Consider the following 25,206-nt stretch of genomic DNA (forward strand, 5'->3'; position numbering starts at 1 on the left):
CTTAGGCAACACTGATTGAGAGGTTTCGACTAGTAGGAAAATTGTTAAATGCTTCAAGGTGCCTAGTGAATTGTCTTCTGAGAAGACCCATGGCTATCTTTTGTATGTGACTGTGAAACTACATAATTATACGTGTATATGCACGTGCCCTGTATCTGCTAGGTCATGTTGTATCCACCACCAAACTTAAAACCTGTAACAGTTACATATGGCCAAGTTTCCCCTTAAGCTTAGCCTGTGTTTCTGAACTGATAACTAAAGGCAAGTTTGGATATGGATAGTTTTCCGTAATTTGTGCAGGCTACTTAGGTGTGCTAGCATGCAACAATGTTTTTTGAAATGTTCATTGAGTGTATCATCTGCATGTGAAAGTGTATGGGTAACATTGCTATTCCTTGTAATATGAAATAGTTTATCAACTTAATTTCTGCCCCTCCCTGTAAATTCAGTTGTGAATTGCATAAACCAGTATTTTCTTGCAGGAAACAGCTTGGAATACAATAGCCCTACCATTTATTGAAATTAAATGGTAGCAGCCAGAAGAGTTGGAGCTGACTGCTTGTGTGATTTATTTGTCTAGTTTATTTTAATGACTGAAAAAAATTAGCAAACACAAAAATAGGAAGACTACAATTGTGAAGAGAGTTTAGGGTGTTAGTTCAAAAGTTCGTTGGTATGTTCGTAGTGGCAATGGTTCCAAAACCAAGTAAGAAATGTAAAAGATATTGTATGCTGTTTTGTACATTATATCAGAAACCAGATGGGAATGAAGTTTTGGAATGAGATGGAGTATCTAGGATTGCAGTAAGGTTTAAATTGTAATAAGAATTTCTGGTGGTGAATATGGTAATCTGATAAGTGACTTTAAATCAAATATGTAAGTTGCTTGCTGCTGTAGTTCCTAGGGCTGACAAAAGCTACTTTGTATGACCCAAATGCAGCATTCTGGAAACCCGAAGAGCAGACAGCTCTGCTTTCTCTTATCTGACAGATGCACAAAGCTGTGCATACACTAGGGACTGACCAGGTGGAATAGGAGGCAGAGAACCTGTAGAGAAGGGTACATGGAAAAAAAAAAAAAAAAAAAGAGAGAGGTTGTGCATAATGGGGCAAACCAAAGAGCTGTTACTGGTGCTTAGAGATGAGCGCTACTCCTGTTTCACAGTATATGATGATAGAGAAAATTGCTGTTTTGTATAATCCCTGGTCGTGATGGGGGGTACAAGCTGGTAATTCGAAGAACAAGATTGGGTTTCATTATATGACTGTTATATGGGTTCCATTATATACATGGTGCCATGCTATATGGGTTCTATTATATGTGCGTGTATATACACACATATGTGTGTAGTGATTAATGTGTTGGGCAACTTGAGTGAAAAGCATTTTTAGAAGGATCCAACTCTTTTTCTTCTTTGTGTTAAAACTACTTACATTGTTACGCACAAAATCTCAATGAGTTGATTTTTGTTTTTCCTAGAAATGCATTTTATTCTGCTTCCAGTCAGTGCAGAGCATATTGTGACCTTTGCTTGTGTGTCTTAGAACTATGTTCAGACAGGTGAAACAGTAAATTGTCTCTTATGCTGTGTATTGGCCGTCAGAGTTTCTGGGCTCAGCATAACAGAGCACTGGAATTACTTTGAGACGTATGTTGATGGGCCCAATTGAACTCCTAATGTACATGTATGAAAGCCCAATCAATGTCTTATTCTGCACCACACTGGCATGATTACTGCTTTGCTAGGATTTCCACTGTGCCATGCCACTAGTTGCTGCTCTGCCAGCCCAAGTCTTGTCTGACTCCTACCCTGAAGTCTCAGATTACTGGATTACTGATGTTCTTTGACACATATTTCTATGTTCTATGTTCTATTCAGCAAAATCCACAGAATGCAAAGTGCTGCATTTGTGTAGGTGCTGATTGTTCTAATGCTGCCTGTACACGGGCTGTACCTGGACAGCTCTCTAGCTGGTAAATGTGAAATGATGCAGATAATTTGCTATCTAAGCAGCTCTGATCTTAAAGCATGAATTCACGTTCTGTGTAGGATACTAATGCGGATTTTATTACTTGTTCACTAAAAGAGCCATAGCATATGCCGTACATTTTAAGGAACAAACAGAACTTTTGGGGAACGGTGTATTTGCATGGTGAATATCAATATGGTAGCTGTCACAAGATGCCTTTATAATACTTTGTTATGATGAATTCTACAAACACAGTATGTTTACAGCCACAAATGAAAATAAAGGGAATTTCCTGGCTGTGAGTTTTACAGGATGGAGCCACCTATCACTTCGCACAAAGTCTGTTTTTCCTTAGAAGCTACTGCATTTGTTTTCTAAATAAACTTAGCAGTGTGTTTTCTGTCGCAGAGGTGGTTTTAGTCAAGAAAAAATAACAGCGAAGAGGCAGCCAAGGAACACTAGTGGATGATGCATATGTCTGTGGAAACAGGTCTCTTATCTCAAGATTTGGTTATGTTGGCAGACCGGCAGTTAAATTTAAATAAAGAGTGGCAGTAGCTAATGGCAGTGATATCTCTGGGTTGCAGGACACTGTTGTGAAGTTCAGCATATTTTCAAACAGGTAGAGTACCACCATGTAGTTAATTTTATTAACATTTTGTTTACCAGAATTCATTTGCCACCTTTTAAACAGCTGAAGTGCTTGAGTTGAAATTCTCAGCTGAAATTACTACTTTTGCACTTAAGCATATTTTCCTTTTTGATGTAGGTCATTTCAGTGACTTACATGTTATTGTGTTAATATTTTTAAGGGCAAGTTTCCACCCCTCCACCCCCAGGATTGGGACTATATTCTGAGGGAGTGTAGTGGCAAAGAAGTGGTAGAAGCTGGCCTGTACTGTGTAAAATAGAGAAGAGTAGTAGTGTGTTGATTCATGGGTTTGAGATGAAACCCCACCCATGGTCATCTATATATATTTTATTTGATAACCTGGCTGTTTTGCGATTTATCTGGAGAAGAACTGAGCTGTGATTTCTGTTACACTCTGCTTTTGTGGCTGTTGGAAGTTGAAATCACATAGTACCTTGCTTCTGGACCGACGGGCTTTTAAGTACAACAGAATGTAATGAGGGACAAAAATGACTGGAAATCCCTTCTACAGCCATTTTTGTCTCTTGCTGGTCAATTAGGGATCACTTGAAATGTCGGAGACTTCTGCGAATGAACAGGCATCAAGGCCAGCTCAGCTTCTCAACATCTCATCCAACTTCCTACTACAGTGACCTCAGAAGAACGCTGTCATGCTGTGCTGGTATGTTTGGAGGCAGTTGGACCAGGATCCTTATAGCAATGTCGGCAAGTTACACAGAGAAAGCTTTTTTTTTTTTTTTTTTTTAAATACAAAAAAACAAAACCAACTGTTGGTTAAAAAAAAAAAAAAAAGCCAATCAAACAAAAAAACAGGTCAAGTGGGGTTAATCCTGGCTGCCCAGCTAATCATTCAGGGCTTTTCAGGAAGTTATTCTCTGTGGTGCCGGACAGCAGCCACTGCTGCTGCTGTTTGGACCCAACATTGGCACTGTCAGCAAGGCTTGGCTTCGTTGCCGGTATCATGTTTTGTATCTCTAGGTTCTGTGTGACATTTCAGCTTGCCAGAGAGGTGGTCTCTGTGACCGGAGAAAGGTTGGTTCTGTGCTCAGCTTATGTGGTGCAGAAGACCAAATAAATATTTTTGCAGCTACGATTTCGTGAAGTCATGACACATTTTGTCACTGCGTGATGAGAGTTCTTTTCTTTAAAATTTAGTGTGAAATGTGTAAGTTTGCTAAAACTCAAGGATTCAAAAATAAAATCAAGTACTATGAGGCTTCTTCCTACTCTGTTTGCATTGTCAGACATTCTCCTGTAACATATTTCAGAGAAAATATTTCAAGGTTTGCAGAAAACATTTGATATTTTGCAGTTCTAGCTTGTTTTTTTTTGTCCAATGAATTCTTACAATAAATAGCAAACTGGGAAGGGATGAAACTGTATCTGTCTTTTTGTTGTTGTTTTTGTGTTTGTTTTTTAATGTGTTGCCTTTTGAAAACAAAGCACAAAAGCAGCAAGTTGAGTCTGGCTTCTTGAGTTTTCCAGAAATGCATCTGTCATTTCTGTCTGCGAGTGTAAGAATTTTCCATTCCGTGCTCTCTCTGCGCCTGGTCCAAGTATCACCTGGCCCTTGGTGGTTTCAGATGTTTTTCTCTTCCCTTATGGTGCCTGAATGGGCGCAGACTTCTGTCCAGTTAACATACAACAATCTCTTGTGCTGACTGCTGAACTCTGATCTTTGGCTGGATGTGTACTTGTTTCTTTAAGCACATGTGGTGCAGAGCAGACCTGGAGTTGGGTAATTCATAAGAGCTGGGCATTATTATTATTATTACTACTACTACTACTTGAAAGGGTCTGTATTATTTTGCACAGCAGTGTGGTCACCTGGCAGCAGGTCATTAGCATTTTAGGTTTCTTTCCTTCACAACAATGCACAACATGCTAATTAGAGGGCTTTGAAAGCTAAGCAACCTGTTTTAAAATCAGACATTTTAATTTGCAGCATTAATGGCTGTATTATAATAACTGGCTTGGCTCGGGGGAGAAGGAGAGAGAAGCACTTCTCGTGTTCCAGTAGCAAGGCCCAATATAACAGAGGCTGACAAAATTAAAAACCTCATAATGTGACCTTTGCGTGGGATAAAAGGCTGTTTCATAACAATTTCCTTTTGTTCTTTGTTTAAGCCATTACTCCAAAAGGAGCCTCCGATTAATCTAAGTAAATGCATCATTACAGTCCTAATCCATGTCCTTCTGTCAGTGTCTGTTTTAATTAAATAAGAAACACTAGCAGAAAGATATCACGCACAAAGCTGTGATTGGAGAAAGAGGGCTGTTTGATCAGGGTGAGATTAAAAAAGGCTTTACTGTTTTGTCCTTTTGCTCTAGATGCTATAATGTAGGTTAAAGGAAGAAAACTTGCCTAATAGTTTAGCACATTGCTTCCCATTACAGTATTAAAATACCCAGATTTACGAATGAAACCATTCTAGCCATCCAATTAATTACGTACCAAACATTCACAGACAAATGGCACAGCAACATGGTTTGAGTAATTTGACACTTTAATGTATTTGAGACTGTATACACAGTTGGCCAGAAATTGTAGTCAAGTGCAGGTTTTTGCATTAAAGAAAGCACCGAGTAAAACTATTTATGAATTTATGTACTTTTTTTTTTTTTTTTAGTGACTTGTGGCTCCCAAATTGTAGCACGATCTATTGCAAGCCTCTGAGTTTTTAAAAATGTTTTTTATTTCTCACAAAATCAGAATCATTATTTTAAAGCAATGAAGAACCCATTTAATAAATGTAACATCTAGCTAGTTAATATTGCTAAAGCAATACATATGTAACAGACTCTTCCTCAAGGTAGCATTTCAAGATCCCTGTGGTGAGGGTTTTCTCCCATATCCAGGCCATTATCTGATGTAATGAAAAGAGAAAGTGTGCAACACAGAGATTGTTAATTAATTTAGCCTAACAAGATGAAGATAAATGAAGCAAAGCATGGATTGAATGAAGCAAGAGGTCTTATTTACAATTTAATACTTCTTTATATTAGGCATTTTTCAATTTACAAAAGAAAAGACCCTGAGTTTAAAGAAAATGTGTTCTGTGAGTGCATGCAAGACAACTCTTCGTTACATGAGCAGTTCTAAGGACTGCTGAAAATTCCTTGTGGGTTAACCTTTAACTTTGTTTTCTCCCTTTGTTTTTTTCTTCCCTTTTTACTTTTGTTCTGATTTTGATTTACAATATATTGATAAGAATAAGAAAAAATTAAATTCTAAACTTTTTCCCCTTGAATTAATAACAGTTCCCGTGGGTATTCTTTCAAGCCCTAATTCACTTGTTTCTGGTTGTTCATATTAACCTAGAGTCATAACCTATTTCTGAGCAATCCATATGTAGGAGGGTTCATTGAGAGCTAACTATTTACAAAAAAAAAAAGAAAAAAAAGACAAAATTTCACTTTCTGTTCCAAAATGTAAATATGTTACTGCTTATGTAGTGTTACTTAATAATGATTTGATGTAATAAAATTATGATTTTTGATTTGCAGGATTATTTTTCCCTTAAGATCATGTTTAGCTTAAACACTTTGTGACAAACCATACATTTCACTTCTTATCAATAAAAATAGGAAAAAGAATAAAAAAGACAGTCCAAAGATTTTATGTATCTTTTCTTCTCAGCCCCAATTTTAAATAAAGATTGTCCAAAACTAAAAGTAAATTGCAATTTACATCAGTTGAGTTGCTTCATCTCAAGGTATGTTATTCAGTTTCCCAATGGCAAAGTTTATGATATAATTCCATAGAACATGCAAAGAAAAAACAAGGTCAGTCATTCTTAATATCTAAGCCATTAAGCAAACAAAAGTCCCATGTTGTGGCTGATTTAGGCATACCTTTATCAGTTTGATCTAGACCCCAAATTCTTAGCTGTGACCAAATATACTAGGTCTTTTTTTTAATAAAACCTCTTCCTTTTTAGAGATGAATTGGATCTGTCCACTATTTGACCTTCTGTCATTATTTCTGTCTGCAAAGGAAATGCCTTCCTTCCTTTTACAGTAGCTAGACAGGACAGTGTTATCTCGTGTCACTGCAAGCAGTGGTCTCTACAAATAGCATTATTATGGTCCCTATGTTTTTGTCCTGGGGGTCATGAACAAATCCATGCAACTGCTTCTAAAGATTTCAATAAATAGGACTTTTTATCCAGACAATTGCCTTTTATATTACTTTTAAACAAAACTACTAGTCCATCAAGAGTTTCAAAAGGAAAACAATTCTACAGAGTGCTGGTATGGCAGCACAGACTAATCATTATGGCACCCATTCTCCAGTCCTTTATTTTTCAAGTCCACAACAATAGGTTGTTGATTCAATGGACAAGACCAGAACAATTAAGTTCTCTGTTTAGCAGCAGTGCAGCATTTTAATGCCCTCCTCTAATAATGGTCTCATTATTGTTATTCTAAGACTGGGCCTCAGGAGGAGGAATATTTGCTGGAGGTACGTCATTATTTTGCAAATTTCGATTAGCTCATCATGTTGTCTGTACTGTGAAAATCGTAGCTAATTAGGGCAGTCAGTTAGACTACCAGCTTTTGAGCTTATGAGTTAAAAGGTAGCACACTTGATAGGCCAGCGATGTGAAAAAGGTGGTAAAAAGGGGGATTAGAGCTGTTGCCTTAGTAACTCTAACTTCCATCTGTGCGGGAACAATGGACCTGTGTTTCTCCTCCACCTTGGTGTAAAAATTGGTTTTGTTTCGAAAGGACAGGGCTTTTTATGACAATCTGGAATTCAGCCTGAGTCTAGTTTTAGTTGTTAGGAGAGACCATTGGAGGCTAGGAGAGATGAAAGGTCATGGCAAGCTTCAAGGACATGAAAGGTCATTGTCTCTTGGAACAATGGAGGATTGTTCCGTCCCATTATTTCTAGCCAGCCACGAAGTCAGGTGATGGAAGAGATACCACCAGCTTAGTCAGGTGAAATAGGAGAGGAAGATAATGCCCTGTCTGAAGAACAAAAGATAACTATAATTTGCCTTTATTAAACAAAGTTGCACTTATTTGTGACCATCCTCTGAAAAGGCTTGTTTACTGACTTACTATTCCAGCCGGCTTTGTTCAGTACAGCCTCTGTAGGCCATCACATCTCTGGGAAGCAATCCAACGTGTTAGAAAATGTTGTTTAAGCTTTCTTCCCATGAAGAGGAGCCCCCAGGAGTACCACTGATGTGATACTTAACAATAAATTTAGTTGTTGTAGCTTTCTCACATTATTGGTGTTCCTAAAAGGTTTTCCTTCAAACGCACACAGAATAAAATTAACTATAAATATGAAATAAATTTGCTTCAACACTTTATAGCATTTTATCATAAATTCTAAAGCACATATCAGACGAAGTTTACAGCAAACTTTATTAGTTCTTACAGTAAAGAGAGCGGTAGAGAGAGCAGAGACCTACGGTTGTGTAAAAATGGATTTGTTATAGGACTTCTCTTACAGAAAAGGAAATAGCCAAAGTCTGTTCTGTGCTATGCAGTAACTTTAGGTGATTCTGTCCCTTTGTCTAAGGGAAAAAATAAAAATACTGCAATATTATTTAATAAAACAAATGTAGCACAATTTATGAGGAAAGCAATTCTGTTAGTAGACCAAACTGTTGTCTCTTATATTTTCCCTAAAGCATCCGAAAGCCCCAAGTAATTGGTTTCCAGGAACAACAACAAAAAAAGAAAAGCAAGGCTTTTTGTATGATTTCTCTGTTTTTTTTTTGCAGCATGATGCATGTCAGCCATGCAACAAGTTTATTTTTCTCTTCCTCTTCCCTCTGTCCCCAACCAAAGCACATCCCAAGGCCCATTTTATATCTAGTTTCTTCAGGTTCAGACTTCCAGATTGTTTCACCTTCCTGTACTAGACCTCTAATACCCTTTGCTTGGTTTGTTTTATAATCTTTTGACTTATTCCACTACAGAGCTACCGAAATATGTTGAATTCTTATGAAACTGATAAAATGTATGGAATTCACTCCTATTACTTTGAAAAAATAAAATTACATATAATTACTAAGTATCCCATCTTAAACTGTTCTGACCTTATTTGAACTCCCCTTTTTAGCTATTCTGGGCCTCTCTTATCTCATTTTTACTCCTGGCCACTCTTGCTCTTGCTTTCTGACAACACAGATGGACGGCCTTGCACAAGCTGATAACTGTGGTAATTTCTCAGCACGGTATTCAGTAATAAAAGATGTTATTTTCGGAGTTCAGCAGGCGTGTGTCATATTTACACGTACGCTAAAGAGGCGAGTTGGAGCAGTAGCTTTATGGGAGCATGCTGTCTTCCGAGCCGCTGGACTTCCTAGCTTTCAGTTTGTTGATGCTTTGGTTTACTGGGCTCCTAGGTTTAGTAAGTACAGTCTGTAAGAAAAAGAAAGTCTTATTTTAAGAATTTTTTTTTTTTTTTGAATATTCTTAAACTTTCTCTTTATATCTTTACTTAGTTGTCGTGTGTGTGCTATGAAATATTTTGTTACTTTCATATTAAAATGAACTGCACAGTGTAGTCTGCTGAGCTCAAAATGGGAGCCATACAAAGGGTTAACCAGCAGAGAATTACAAATGAACTATCAGGAAAGTTGATTATTAATCCAGCAAGAGAGAAAATATCCTTCCAGTTAGCAAGAATTAGTACCTGAAGAGCTGATAATATTGTTCGGGCTGTCGGTGTGGAATGGCAAAGCCAGGTAAGCTAGACATCTTCTCAAAGAAATATTGTTTTTTCCTTTTGTTTTTCATTGAAGGAGAATTCAGTTTTAAAAAGAATCTTTGTCGATTTACTTCAACTGTCAGCAGATGAAACGGCATATGTTACTCCTCAATTTTCTCAAATGAATGAAAGAAATTAAAATTGTGCTTTAGTGTCGGTAAGAGGAAATATATGTTAGCTAAGCAGTGTATTTAACTGTGAAATATCTTAACAATTCTTCACTGGTGTGTGGTTAAATATGAGACCTGATCGCAAAACCTGCAGAGTCCTTTGCAACAGCAAGCTATATATTATGTATTTTTTCTTTAGTCATGCTTGAACATATTGTGGAAGTTTATGGAAATATTTATGTTACAGAGCTCTCTCGTTTACAGGGATATTATAGTTCAGTGTTCACACGATATGAATGATATATTAAAGTTTGATTTTGAAATATCACGAACGCATTCGTGTTCATTTAAAAAACTTTTTTTTTTTTTTTCTGGTGGGGTTTAAAAATCTATGATCTGGAGTTAGAAGGAAATGGATGTTTGGTAAACACACTGCTGTGTTTATACAGAGAAATGAAAACCAAACCATTAGATCAACTGGACAGAATATTCTTATAATTTTACTGATTTTACTAAAGGCTCATAGCTCTATCTTGAGAAAACTCTGAAATTTGTCTGTTATATTTGTGCCAATTTTATTAAACCAAAGTTATGGTGAACATGTATTTTTTTTCAACAGTCTTCACTAGTTAGCTTATTATATGAGATGTGTAAAATGCTTTAAATAATTGTGGTTTAATATTATAGAACTTAGTGTGTTTACAGTGTTTCATGTTTTTTTTCTTTTTTTTTTCTTTTTTTTCCTAATTTGTGTGCTGTTACTTAAATTAGTAGCATTAAAAAAAAAAGGTGATTTGCTTGTAGAATGGCATTATATATGCTTATAGTGTTACTACAGTATCTGTCATGGTGAAAAAGTTTACCATCTCTAGATTTTAGCTGCTGCCTATGAAACAGCCTGAAAGCTACCTGGTAGGAGTTGTGATAAGGCAAGAAGCAAAAGGCAGATTAAAAGCAAAGCAACCCAAATTTGAAGGCTGAGCCCCTGTAGCAACTTTAGCTCTACATGGCAACCTTCCTTGAGCCATACAGAAAGGAAAAAACCTTTTGATTTTGAGAATGAATTGAGATATGGCCTAGGGCAAAGGAGAAAGGGAAAGAAGGGAACAACAGGCAGTGAGGAAAGTGAAAAGGGAAGTGGCGTTGGTCTGCCAGGCCCTGTTGGTTTGCATGTGACGTTGTGACGTTGGCCTGCTCAAGAAGAGGTAGCAGGTGCCTGATTCTTCTGAAGAGTGACTCGTCACGTTCGAGTAAACTGAAATCCCAGAATCTGCTGCAGGTGGAGCTTCCAGGGCAATAACTACCGGCCTTTTGGAAGCTATGCTAAACATTCAGGTATAGGGAAGCAAATAGATTATTGAGGCACATTTTATCCTAGTATCTGTTTTATTTATTTATTTTATTTATTTATTTATTTTTTAGGAGAAGGTGGACATCATAAATAAGCTGCTTTGCCTGAATTTGAACACTAGGGTCTAGGAAATATATAAAGAGCAAGAAACCCAATGATGCAAAATTATCACACAGGAAATGATATACGTGAAAAAACAAGATTGTAATTAGTGGAGGAAAGTAAGAAACTGATTAGAGAAATGAAGTTTCCCAGATGTTGAAGGCAAAAATTAAAGTTAAATTAGAGAAGCTCTTTTAACTAGTACTGGAGAAGAATGCTTGCTTCAGAATGAGAAAGTGAATAGAAAAATTAGGAAAGAGCTGGCAACTGAGTCAAGCTCAAATGTTTTCCTGCACGAGTGAATCTTTGGAATGCTCTGCTTGGAACTTCATCAGGAACAACCAGTGTAGTTCTGCTGGAGAAAAAAAAAAAAAAAAGAAAGAAACTTGCTGTTTGCTTACTTGGACTGATTAAAGGTGATATTATTACTTACGTGTGTGTTAACCCACAAAGTAGACAAATTGGTTGGATTTTGAAGTAGTATTTCAGGATTTATTGCATTTTGTATGTAAATATAGCTGATACCTGAGCTGACGCACTGTATTGGTTCAGCTGACAGACTTTAATAATCATTTTAAAATCTATTCTAAGTTTTGGTTCATTGACAGAATCCTAAATCATCAAATATTACCCACAACTAAAGAGAAACTAAAAAGAAACTAAAGAGTTTTTTCTGGAAAAACTTTCTCAGCTATAAGCCAGTGTAAATTGTCATTTAATTATGTTTTATAGTAACTATTATAAAAGTAATATTGTTAAATATAGAAAAGAAACAAAAGAGCAGAAGCTGTCTTTTTGTGTCCATTCCTGTGACATTTCAAACTCACCAGTATCATATAACATAACCTGTGAAAAAAGTCCCCACAGCCAGTTCTGCAGGGCTCTATGGCTGATATGACCCTTGCTTTTGTGCCAGTTGTAGCTTCTCGGTTGTCTATTAAAAAAAAATGTTTGAAACATCTGGAATGGATTGATAAGAACATCATCTGATTTAGCAGAACTAGTTTGAGCAGGGTTTTCACGTTAAGTAAAGTTGCTGCATTCTCTTCAGCGCAGACTGTGTAGCTCCCTGGTGTGTCTAAAGGTTTGAGGCTGAGAAGTGGTGGATTCCCAGAGTGAGTTCCAGAGGTCTGTGACTAGCCAGCTGTATATCTGGAAACACAGCTGAAATTTAGGGGCAGCTGTTGAAGCGGTTTACCTGCAGAAAGCAAACCGTTCTCGTCACTGCGTGCTAGGGACAGTAAGATGACATGATGGGTGGGGTGGAGTATAAATATCTACACGTCGTTTCATTCTCTACTTTATAAAAGCCTGGTAGTAACGAGAAGCTTGTCTACAGAAACAGATGGCCGAAGCAAAGGTTGGGCCAGTGTTTTTTGTTTCTTGGACCACACCTTGTCTGTGATGACAGTGCTGGGGAGAGAATGTGTTTCAGTTCATTAGGAGCTCAGTGAGGCTATATGGATAACACTGAAGTATTTTATAAGATTCAGTGTAAAGCTGCATAGTTCAAGGAAGCTCATGTCTTATTAGCTATGGCTAAGGTCAGTTATCCACACAATGAGGGGGAAACTCTTTCATAAACAAGTAGATAAATATGGTGCAGCTGGTGCTTAGCCACGCTTCAGGACCAAAGGAGCTCATGAACAACTCTGGCTTCTGCAGAGTCCTTGCAGAGCATCATCAGCTTAGAGCAGTCAGATGCAAAACTGCCAGGTTGCATCTTGAAAAAAAGGGTAAATTCAGGGCAATCTTGTGACTTTGCATGTCGGTATCTATCTCGACAGGAGATTAAATAGAAAATATAGAAACCTGAGAACTCTCCATCTAGAACAAGAAAAACTGTAACGTTACTTTTAATATAAATATAACATTATTTTTTATATAAAAATAATCTAAACAACTGAATAAAGCAGGTCACTAAGCCTAGTGTCTTGTGGGCTTTGGTTTCCGCACAAGCTACTAAGTGCTCAATGCTTTTTGAAAATGCCACTTAGGTTTGTAGGTGTCTATCATCACTTGATCCATCTCAGATAATATATAGAGAAATCTTTTAAGATTTCATTTTGCCTTTGGGACTAGCATTTTTAAAGTCTTATGGAAAATAGTATTTTAAACAGCTGCAAAGAGAGAAGGGTGTGAAGAGTTAATTGAATCGTACACAGTTAGAGGAAAACATCTTTTCGTTCCTTTCTTCCTCATTAGAAGCAGGAATTGCATGTGTTCTTTATTATATCCATCATATTTCAATAGTTTTTTTAGAAGACTTGCTCATGAAACAGTGAATTTCTTCAAGGCACATTGTTTTATTTTCAGCTGCTAAATCCTGGAGCAATCAAACGTGACATTTTTCACTGTCTGAATACAGTTCTGTGGTAGCAGTGGATGATAGTACCTAAGATCCCTAGAAGTGTAAAATGTAATCCCCTCACTGTTTTACTACACAGGCTTTAGCTGTGTTTTCATACATACTAGAGGAGAATCTGTTGGTATTTTTTCCATCCTTCTAAAGATAGTAAAATCAGTATTTGTATACTTACTAGTTACTAATTATTCTAGAGCTTTTAGACTTTTTTTTTTTTTTTTTTTTTTTTTTAAATAAACTTTCTCAAACTGTATTCACCCAAGTTTCTGAGAGACAAAGGATGGGGGATTGACTGTTGTCCCACAGACATCTCTGTTTCAGGCTGATGAGACTGGGCCTTGCAGGTGTTCAGTGTAGGAGGCAAGCCGTGCTGCTCCCAACAGAGCGGAGGTTTGTCAGGGCTTCTGATTAAATTGCTCAAACCGACCAACCTCCATTGCCTTGGGAAAAGGCCAAAGTTGGGCACTACAACAGCCGCTATAATACACGGATGTTGCTGCATCTCTGGGACATCAGCAGACAAGATTCTCCTTGTGGCCTCTCTGCTTCTGGATGGTGTGGCTAATGTGGACTGTATACCCCAGTTTGTCTAATATCTGGTAGTTTCTGTGCATGTGCAAGTTTCTTACCATTTTACAGTTGGAGAATCATGTTTTAAATCTTAGTGAGAATTACCTCAGGCAAATCCTAACTATGTTTAGTTTTTTCAAAACAGACTTTTCATCATAACATTATTTGTTTAGTTTAGACTTAATAGGAAAGTAGAACAATTGTCTGTAACTTGGGAAAAAAAAAACACACAACAAGCATATATATAAGCATACTTCCCAATTTTTGCATGAAAAACATGAACTAAATCACATCTATCTTTGTTCTTCCTTTACTGTGGTAAGCTTTTAGCATTTATAGAGGTAATATATATGGTCTACTAGTGCTTACACTGAATCTTTCTTCTCTGTGATTTTTCAATAGACTGCTTTTTCTTGGAGAGATATTTTCAGTATGTTGTTGATTATTCTTTCTTCTCTCCACTTCTCCCATCAGTTACAGTCTGTTTAATGCTATCATCACATTAGGTGCACATTTTTGAGGCAAAAAAAAAAAAAAAAAGCTGCTGCTGGTGACCCCATGACAACTGTCTGGTAAACCTGATTACTAATCTACAGTATTGTTTAATGTAAAGGCCAAACACTGCAGGAGAGAAAGATTGTTTTGTTTTACATTCTTAGTAAGAAGGGAGCTGCTACATTTCTTCTGAACTTACATAAGAGAATAATAAGCCTTCCTTGCTTGTCAGGATTCAGAACCAGGAGTCGAGTGCACACCTGCCTAGATCTCCTATATCACAGAAAGAGCTAAGTTTTGGAATTGATGTCAAAGTCAACTAAAGCAATCAGGAATAGCAGTTTTTGTTCTGGGGAGGATTGGGTTCTGCTTTGAGCTATATCGGTATAAGTCTGAAGTTAGTGTATGGACTTCATTAGGATTACTTGTTCCTGCATCCTTTAGCTGTGACATGTAATCCAGAGTTACATGTCAAATCCAGACAATCTGTCCTCTGTCTTCTGCTACTAGCTGTCTGTACTGTGTGGGTGGAAAGAGTAAAAAGTGACTACTTCTCCTAGTATCAGTAACGACTTCTGTATTGTGTGAGAAATATCATTTATTCATTTTCCTAAAATTGATATTTTCAGGGAAAAATTAGAAAGATAAAATGGTACCGGCAAATAAATTACTGAGCCTTTTTCTGAATGCTTTTTTACACTGTCTCTCCACTAGCCTTTAAAGGTGTGACCAACATGCCTTAGTTGGTAGGTGATCATAGAAGTCTTGCAAACAAGATTGCTTGCACACTTTCAACAGCATAGTGGCATATACAGGAAGAATGATTTGCTTCGTCTGCAATGGTGAAACACAGCTAATTCGTAGTTGAATTTTAATTCATTAGTGGTGATGTTCTGATTTTACTTCTGCACCTCCAGCAGTGCAGCAACTGTTTTAGTTTAAAAAATGTGCCCATGTATCTGAATACATCTTCATAAATTATTAAAACCATACAAAATGGATTGACTGATGCCAGATGAGTCTAAAGAGACTGAGCCACACAGTAAGCAATTGAAAGAAAAAAATAATATTTATTGTTATTTAAAAATATCTCTTTTTATAAACCTGAACTGTGGTTTTGAGATGTAGACTAGGAGGTTATCAATGTAGTAGAACATTTATAGCAAAGACTTTGGTCCTGCAATGTGATGCACGTAATGCAGTAGAACAATGTTATTTGTTCTAAGGCAGTTATTTATTGTAGTCCTCCGAACTAACAATTAGCTTAGTGAATTCCTTCTATATTATGTTTGTATGACGTTGACATTTTTGTCTATGTATTTATGTATGTCTATATAAAAGCATACACAGAAACACATACTTATGTACCTGCATACAAGTCTGTTTTGTCCATTATTTATATATATATTTGTGTATGCAAAAGTGTATCGGCATATGTATGTGAGCATGTGCGTACATGTCATTTATGTACATATGCATAATAGTTTCCTATATAATTTTCATATTAATATTAGACACAAAACTTCATACTTACATATATAAATATGTATGTCTGTCTTGTGCATCATTCTACTTTCAGAGATGCTATTCTAGATTTTAGAGGAGGAAAGCACTATCAGCTAAAATAGTGAGAGTTAGCTGATATAAATTGGTAGTAGATTAGAATAATTCTGAGTCTTACAGGCTATTGGTTGCAATTTTACTTACAAAATGCTTGAATCAGTTCCTGCCTATCAATGGACTTGTAACCATCCTGTTATTCCACCTTGCACTTTCAGGATTTATAATATTAAGCAGATTGGGAATTGGGCATTGTTTATATTTGCTTGTTACGTGAAATATTTATAAAATTGCTTTTGGAAATTATGCAGATCATATCAATGTTCTTTGTCAGCTTTTTTTCTTTCTTTTCTTCCCCAAGGACTTTGAGGAAAAAGGCATCACAGACCATTTTTTGGCCATATTTTTTGGAAGTAGCACAGTCACAATCTTGATAAATCTCACCATGAATGGTTGGTGTGCCCTAATTTTTCTTTCTGCTACTCTGGAATATGGTTCCTTTTCTCATTGGTTGTGTTGCCTTTTCCTCTGGAATACCATAATCTTTTAACCTGTTGTTACATTGTGAAAACTGTGAAAGAACTTATCCAAAAAAACCTTTAGATGCTTAGATTATGATTATTATTAATGTTAGAATATAGATTTTGTAATAATTTTTTGGCTTTTATCCATATATGTTTCTTACAAGAATAAGCAAGTATTAATTCTGTTTTCTGTTTTAATCCTACTTTGGTGATCAAACCTCTCTGGTTAGAAGGAGTGTTTATCACTTTTCTGTCAAATAAAAGATAATAAAGTACACATACTTTACAACTTGAACATATATAAAACCCTTGAAGACAGTGGACAGGTGACAAGCTGAAGTCATTTCTTTTTGTTTATACTCTGGAAGAGACCTTTTCTGCTGAAATATTTGTTCATATGTTTTTTTAAAGTCTTATAGCAGATGGCCTTTAAATAACCTCTATTAGTTTCTAGTCACAGAGAAATATAGTTGAAAAATTAGAGAATTATAATTCCTTGTTACACAAAAAAAATTATATTAGAGTTTAGAAGAACATTTGTAAGTTGAAAATCATGTATTAAAAATGTTCCAGCATGTTGTACTTCAGCTGCTGATGAATACAAGGTACAATATAGACACATACAACAAAGAATCTAAATATATACATTTAATTCTCAGGAAATTTTGTCTGTGTAGGAGAAGATGATCTAAGAGTGCAGATAACTGGGTGCGAATCAAGTTGGCCATTGATTATACTGTTAACCTTATTATAGAAGCTGATTTGGGGGCAAACTACCAAATGTTGTCCTTTTGATGTAAGAAATTTCACTCTCACCAGCTAACCAATTAAGCTGAACATTTCACCTCACAGTATATATACACTTAATACAGTTCTATATACAGAGGCTAAGATTTAAACAATATTTTATTATGGATCCCTAAGACATGACTCTCCTTTTTCTTCTCATCAGTTTATCCTGCTTTTTTTCCTTCTTATTTTTTTGTGCTACTCTAAGCAACAAACTAAAGGGTGTGAGGTTTTTTCATTTTTTAAATAGTTGTTGCTATTAAATCCTTACCTTATTTAATGCATTGATGTTTTTAATATTGTTTACCTTAATTATTTACTTTTTTTTTTTTTTAATATACAATTTAAGAAAGCACAGACTCCTGTTATATGGAGTTACTGAGTTTTTGTTTTCAATTTGTTCCATGAAAGGTTGCACTGTAAAGAACTGAGCAGCCGAAAAGGCTTTTTTATTCATAAAATAGGTGAGGCAACTTGCCTGTATATTCCCAAAATATGTCATGAGCGTGCTCTGAATGAAAGGACCAGATAGTATCTTTCTTGATGTAATTGCTGGGCTTTGTGCGAGATTGGTAAAGATTTGCTATTGCCATGAGAGCGTCAACCTGTGTTATTGAACCATTGAGCACTTGCACACTTGTGTTCAGTAGTGACCCGAGAATCCAGGACTCTAGTGATAAGGGGACAAAAGAAAGCTTTTGTATTCCACTTCGGTTTCAAGAGCTTTATTCCCACCCAGCAGCTTTTTCAAATCAGGTCCATAGACTCACATGGGGAGTCATTTATTTTTTCTACTAGGTGATTGTGAGCACACTGGTAATAGTTAAACAGCTTTACCATTTTTGCTGGCAGATATTCTTTTTGTTTATACTTTAATGCTATTTGATATTACCAGCATATTTGAAGGCCTGAGTATTTTTCTCTAGTCCATGCATTAAGGTTACTTGGATTTTGAGAAATCTCATTAAAATCATTAAGCCCTATACAAGCATCTGCACTTCACTTATAAATTACACACACCAGATTACAAGGTCAAGCACGTAATTTTCATATTTTAAAAATAATATTGGATCAGTTTTTTTAATACGTTGATTTGTCACCTAAAAGTCCTTCTATACTGGCAGTTTTTCTTTCTGCACTGATAACAAGTATGGTATAATTATCCGACCTTTGTTATCCAATTGTTATAGTTTATAGGTTGATAACCATTGCATGAGCTATGAAGTGCAGACCTGCCCCTGCTGCATTCCCTCAAAAAGAGAGAAAAGGAAAAGAAAGAAAGTAGAAAAGAAACCCCTCTCCACTAACCATTAAATTGTAGGGTGATCTAGAGATAAAAGCAGAATCTCTTTTTTGCTTTTCAAATATTTGCCTGGCCTTCAAAAGGTATTTGCCTTTTGTGTTTACATTGGATTTATTTTTTTGGCCTACATGCAGAAAGAGAATGATACATTAAAGAATAATGAACAATAGAGAGGAAAATGCTCTCAGCTTTCACATCTACCCTGTATTTTGTACTTCAGGTTTATTTTTTTTAATCTTGTCTACTTTTATTTAAATAGAAACTGCTGAGTATTGTAAAGGGTTGTAAATGTGAAAGTATCAGATGAAATCCTGTGCAAGAAGATAATCTACAGGTTGGCAGGCTGTAATGAGAGTTGGTAACGTGCCATTTTCTAGTATGAACCTTTGGGACCTCAAGCTATTCTTGTGTGTGGCAGAACAATGTAAAGTTTCAAAAGCCAGTGCTCTGTCATTTGCAGAATTCTTTTTGCACCTGAATGGGAAAGGTGAGGTTTGCTTCTGTAAAGTTTTATAAATCTTCACCAGAGCAAAAGGAAAGATGTTTGTTGCATGCTGAGGTCTGTGTTGTATCACCTTCAGTTCTTTCCTTCTGGATGGCTTCCTTGGAACTTACAGTGTCCCACATGGACTTTTTCCCACCAAAGAAGTAGGTTTTAAGCAAGTTTATATCACATATAATTTGATATAAAAGCTCATTTTTGAGGGAAGCACCACTTTGTAATCGTTTGTCCAAACGTTATCTTTGTTGCTGAGGTTGGTCCCCTTGTCCTGTAACATACTATCCCCATCATCAAAAGCCTGTGATTTTGATAGAGTGGAATCATGAGATGGAGGTGTTTTCCAAATTAGTTTATTGTAATAATAGATGTTCATAGATGTTTTTGATGCCATTAACTTGAAGACGGATGTGACCCAAGGATTTAACTGAAGTACCTTGAATAACATGCTTAAATAAATATATATTTATAACATATATACATATATTTCACACATGTATGTCATAAAGCTCTTAGTATGTTACAGTTTGTGAAAATTACAGTCAGTTAATAATGTGTCAGCTCCCCACTGTGTGCTTTGTAGGATACTGAATGGGTGTTACATGATTTATTTGCTAGATTTTGCAGGTTTTCTGTAGCGTGTCAGATGCCTTGCTGATTGCTTGGTGAAGCCTAGAGCATGAGCTCCCTCCTGCAATGTTTATTTTAAGTCATTCTACATTTGCTTAAAAGTATGACAGTCTTAAAATCAGAAGATGACTTCCTCCAAACTTTCATAAAAAGCTGACTATGCCTTAGTGAGAGTATTGTTTGTTATTTAGATGCACACTTGTGCGGCAATCATAATTTACTTTATAGTTTTTAGTATTGTAGGGAATGGATTCATAATGAAACAAACATACTATATTGTTGCTAGAATTATTATAATACTGCAAATAATTTATACACTTCTCTGGGATTTTATTTAACAACAACAAAAAAAAACTATTTATTGACACTGTCCATAAAATAGAAGGTTTCTCTAACAATTTTAGCAATTCCATTCATGTGTGTTTCCTTGACCTCCTCATGTCTTCTCATTCTTTCATTAACAGAGAGAACTAGTAAACCATATTGGTACAGGTGTGTGTTTTTTTTTCCACTTCTAGACTTAGGAAGTGGGAAAGCCCAGTTAAGTGTCTCAGTTCTCTTTATTCATTACTTTTGTGGTAACTTTTTCATGCTGTCTCTTAAGATCACAGTGGAGTGTTTCTTCTCAAATTCTTGCATCCGTGCACCGCAGCACACACAGACTTGAAGACTAGTTACAAGGTATAGAAATCTCTCTTCTTACAAAGTATAAAATCCTGAAGACATTTGATGATTAGGTAGAAGTTAATAGAGTCTCAAGGTACAAGCTGCTTGAGCAAGCCATAGGTCTTTATGGTATTCTGTCATACTACCATGCAGTAAGTTATGTCAGGATTATCTGGTTTAAAATGAATGGGTAAATTTTTGTGTGTCTTTGAGAGCATCTAACAACAACTTTTATAGCTATAGGATTTAACAGGCAAAGAAATTAAAGGCAGTTTAGAAAATGAGAAATTGTGCAAGTTGACAATTGCAGAATTGAGGACCTTGCCTGATGCGTGTAAAGTGTCTAATGTCATGCTCTTTGTAATCACCTTCAGTTGCTTTAATAATGCACGTTACTTGTATGAATAATTCACTTCTGAACTTGGGTGTGCTTTCGTGAATGAGGTACATATTTATAATTCCTGGCTTTCAAATTTACGTATGTGAATATAGCAAGAGCTCAGTGAGTTCCGGCAATAATAGTCCTAGAATACGGAACTTCTGAGAACTTCCCTGCAAATTGAAGGATTCCTTCATCTAATGAAAATGGTAGAGAGAAACTTGCCAGAGTTGCAAAGAATCATTTCTGCAGAGGTCACATAAGATAGATTAGAATGGAATCAAAATATTTTTAGGACAGGTTGGAATTCTGAGAAATAGTTAAGAAGGCGTCTTAAGGATGCGCATTTGAGATGTATGCTTCAGATCTACCACTTTGATTTATATCTCATGTCTAGTAAAAATATGCATATGGTGAATTATAGACTTAATTCCTTGTCTGGTTTTCTGATACTATATATTAGGAGAGTGGAGCATAAAAAAATTTCATCTTCTCTAGATACTTATTGATGGAGTTATAACCCTTGTTTTCTTACTGTTCCTCTTTCCCATATAGTGTGTAATTATTTACACAAAGTAGGACTGGTAGCAATTTCTACAATTAACATTGAACAAACATTTATGTTTTATCTTAATTTACAACTTCTCAAAGCTCTCTTTGTTGTTTAAAATCTACCTTTCTTGCCTTCCATATAAACCTGTACTTGTTTTGTGTGTGTGGTTTTATGTGGAAATATTTGAGCATTGTGAGCAGTATTTTATGGAACTGTGCTATAAGGTTTCTTATATGTAGAATGAAATGGATAGTTTCTTTTTGTCTTGTGTTTTTCCTTGTTGCTTATATATTTGTAGTCATATTTTGTTGTGGAATGTGAAAGAGCAATTTTCACAAACGGGCTGGACTGGCACACTGCTATTTGTATCCTTCTAGATCAAAATTTGGAATGTTTTTAATGTTGAATTAATGACTGGTCGTTTTAATAATGTTTCTGGCAAACATAGAGGAGGTGCTCTTCCCCACATCGTCTCACAGTATATTGCAAGTCAGGAACCACTTGTCTGCAACTTTTTAGTTGGTCTTGAATGCTTGTGTCTTGGTAGGTGCTGGGGCAGAGGCTTGGTCCCTGACAGACAAGTTAACCCGTCCCTCACTGCTCTGCATAAAGCCTGGTCCCCGTGCTTGTTTCCCAAGTTCTGGCTTCTTCCCTTCCTTCCCACTCTCTAGGACCCAAAAATGTAGTGTGTGTGTGTGTGTGTGTGTGTGTGTGTGTGTGTGTGTGTGTGTCACTTTGTACCAAGACGAGTGGGACTTCACATATTGAAATACATTCTCTGCTAGTTTTATTCTTGCCTTCCTCCAATCTGAATAACTGTAAATGATGTTCTCTGTTAATAAGTGTGTACTTTGTCTAAATTGCATTTATTTTTCTTTTGACATGCATACCTTTTACTATTAATCATCCCCTTCTGCTCTTTACTGTACAATAAGACACTGTTGTGCTGATGGAACATATTTAATCTTCAGCATGTTGCATTTTAGTTCTATTGTTGCTTTCTCATTTCTTTATGGAAAACCTTTCTTTATTGGCTCTTAAATCATGGGTTAAGCCTTATTGAAAACATGTTCTCTATGTACTTCTTGCTAGAGAAAAAAGTTCCTTTGAGGTTATAGGCTAGGCTTATACAAATACTTTACTATACAGTAAGAATTCAGAGGTCTCATATATGTTATCTAAAGCTAGAAATATACCCAATTACTCAGCAACACATCATAAAAGAGATGCATACTATGTTCATGTCTGTCAAGTGCCTTAAGTCATCACTCTACAGCCTTTTTTAAATTCTCTTTTTATTGAAACCAAGAAACAAAACAAAGACAAAAAAAAAGCAAAAACAACATCAATTAGATGTCAACATGACATCAAACAGCATAATATATCATAAAAATAAATGTATGATCTGGTGACTCGATGATTTCTGTCCATATGGCATTTACAGAGAAGTAAAGAAAAGGCAAATAGCTATACATCTGCATTGAGAAAAATATCCAATATAAAGCTGGCCATAGTGACAGCACTAGTACATTCACAGCTGAGATTACCTGGAAATAAGTAACATGCTGAAGGGGAATCCAGTTTCCAACAGGCTCACTCATGTATGCATTTACAGATTTGTACAGAGAGCAAAGTGCAGGTTATATATGTTTTTATACAAATAAAATAAAATAAAATGTTTTAAGGATGGAGGTATTCTATTTGCTGGCAATTGGTCCAGGTTCACAGATGAGTGTGTAGTGCAGCTGCACACAGAGGGATGCAAAAGTGCAATCAAGAAAAAAAAAATGAAATCTTTGGAAATAAATGTGACTATCTGCTAAGCTGTAAAAATTAATACTGACTGCAAGCCTATTTCTATATTAGCTGAAATACATATGAAAAAGCCTCTTTGTATAGGTGGTAAGCGCATAAAAACTCTCAGAATCAAGATAAGCCTCTAAAATAATAATCTGGGAATTCCATTCGTTATTATAGTAAAGAACATCATAACTTTATGCTAAGTATGGAAGGGAGGGAGAGAGGTGAGGCTGTGAGGTTGGGAACTAGAGAAAGAAAACCCAGAAAGATCCAGAATCAAACACAGCCTCTGTTATTTGAGTTTGTTGTTCATTTTCAGTGGAGTGATAACTGCAACAGCTCAGCCTGAGCCACCTGACTGAGCCACTTGACACTTCCCTTTCTAAGGAGCTTGGATGTGTTTCACGGCTTACATCTGGAAAATGGGGTACAGGAGAAAAAACAAAACAAAAAACCTCCCTTCCTCTGTACACACATTCACACACCACAGTGAAGCGTATATGTATATGCATATATCAGATGCATATATCAGATCGTATATCACAGATGTTCACATATATATAATTCTAGTTCCACATAGGTTTTCTTTTCTTTTTGTCTAGCTCAGCTCACCGTTCAAGTTCCTATCCTATCCAGATATTCCAGAAGCTCCCTTTTGGAATTTTATTCCTTTTCTCCACCCAAGTTGTCTTGTTATGCAGAGGTACCTGAGATCTCTTTTTGTTAATCTTATTACAAGCATAGCTGCAGGCCTTGTAGAGTTGTAGATAAGTAACTCATTGGACCTGGGAAATGGAGCTTTTTGTGGGAGCAGGCAATAAGTAATGAACTCCTTATCTAATCACTTAGATCAGCGATAACCTCAGTGAGACCACTTGGTTGATACTGTACATCGCACTGTATGGCCCATCTCAGGGTGGTAACAAAATGCATTTCCCAGGATGTGCATAGAAAGGAGGAGGGCCCAGGGCCTGCAGGGAGAAGCCGCTCCCGAGGGTAAAAGAGCAGAGCATTGAAACCTCAAAGGAAACTTAAGAAGGGATGGTGTGAGCGAGTGCATGTATGCATTTAAGTCTGAAGCCAGAAAACTATGAGGGCTATGTGGAACATTTCCTGGAGCTTACCACTAATAAACATGGCGGGATTGTCAGCCCCGCAGTGTCCATACCTTCCTTCTGGGCCCGTGCCAGTGCCCCAGCCCTCAGCGAAAGGTGCATCTTAACCAGGGTAGGAGCTCATGGCTGTACCCCTTCCTTCAATGCCATGCTGCTTGGCTTGTGGGGTGGGAGGGGAGCTCCCATTTGTCCCTCTCGCTTCAGGCTGCGAAAGGCTAGCAATGCAAACCAACTTAATCAATTCACTTATTCAGGCACTCGTTTATTCTGGGCGAACTAACAGTACACCACCTACTGCTGTATCCCACCATATGTTAAAATGGCACACGTAGAACACAATTTGAAGTAACAACCCCTTCCTTTGTTTCCCTGCTTTATCATGCTTTAATTGTAAAATATTTATTATTTTTTAAAATCGGGCTCATCTGTGTCTCATACACAGAAAATCCCCTCTGCTACCAAAACGCTTTGGATATTGTGGGCCACATCCCAGAACCTTTAGTCAGCTGGCGTCTCTTCATTTACTCTGCTAGGGTGTAGCTCAGTCCCTCTGTATTGAGCAAAACCGAAACGCAGGCTGCTCTGGTGTGGGTTGGCAGTGGTGATGCTCTAGGCATTGTGCCAGTGGAACATATAGCAGCGCTGCACCGGGACGCGTAAGGGCAGACCCAGTACCCATGGAGGTCAGGCAGGAATTCAGAATTTGACACTTCCTTCAGAAGTGCTCCCAGATCTCATTAGCGTGAATTCATCTCTCTTGAAATTATAAAAGATTTAATCCTGTTGCTCTGGGCAGGACTTTTAAATCTAATACGTATATAAGTAAACTGTCCCCTCTAGTTTTTCATGTTTACTTACAATGCCACACTCTGGCAAGCTTATTGGTTACATGCGGGGTTTGTGCAGTCGTGAGCTGCTAGCGACGGGCTGGCACACTTGTATGGACTGATGTAACATCAGTAGCGAGATGGGTTTTGTTTTGACTGCTGCATTGAGGGGAATTCCTGGAAAAGTTTTTTTTTTTTTTTTTTTTTTTATA

General features: G+C 36.7%; 1 protein-coding gene across 3 annotated transcripts in view; it reads left to right on the top strand.

The window, feature by feature from the left end:
* The window catches only part of SOX6 (SRY-box transcription factor 6), a 386,149-nt gene that overhangs the window by 103,486 nt on the left and 257,457 nt on the right, over positions 1-25,206 (top strand). Inside the window, exon 1 of one of the 3 annotated variants that reach the window (XM_032188153.1) lies at positions 9,300-9,333. The exons of the other annotated variants lie outside the window; for them this stretch is intronic. The gene's annotated coding sequence lies outside the window, so the exon portion shown is untranslated. Of the gene's footprint in view, positions 1-9,299; positions 9,334-25,206 lie in introns of those variants that run through there. 3 annotated transcript variants of the gene reach the window in all.

This window comes from Aythya fuligula, chromosome 5, assembly GCF_009819795.1.
Source record: "Aythya fuligula isolate bAytFul2 chromosome 5, bAytFul2.pri, whole genome shotgun sequence".
Lineage (NCBI taxonomy): Eukaryota > Metazoa > Chordata > Aves > Anseriformes > Anatidae > Aythya > Aythya fuligula.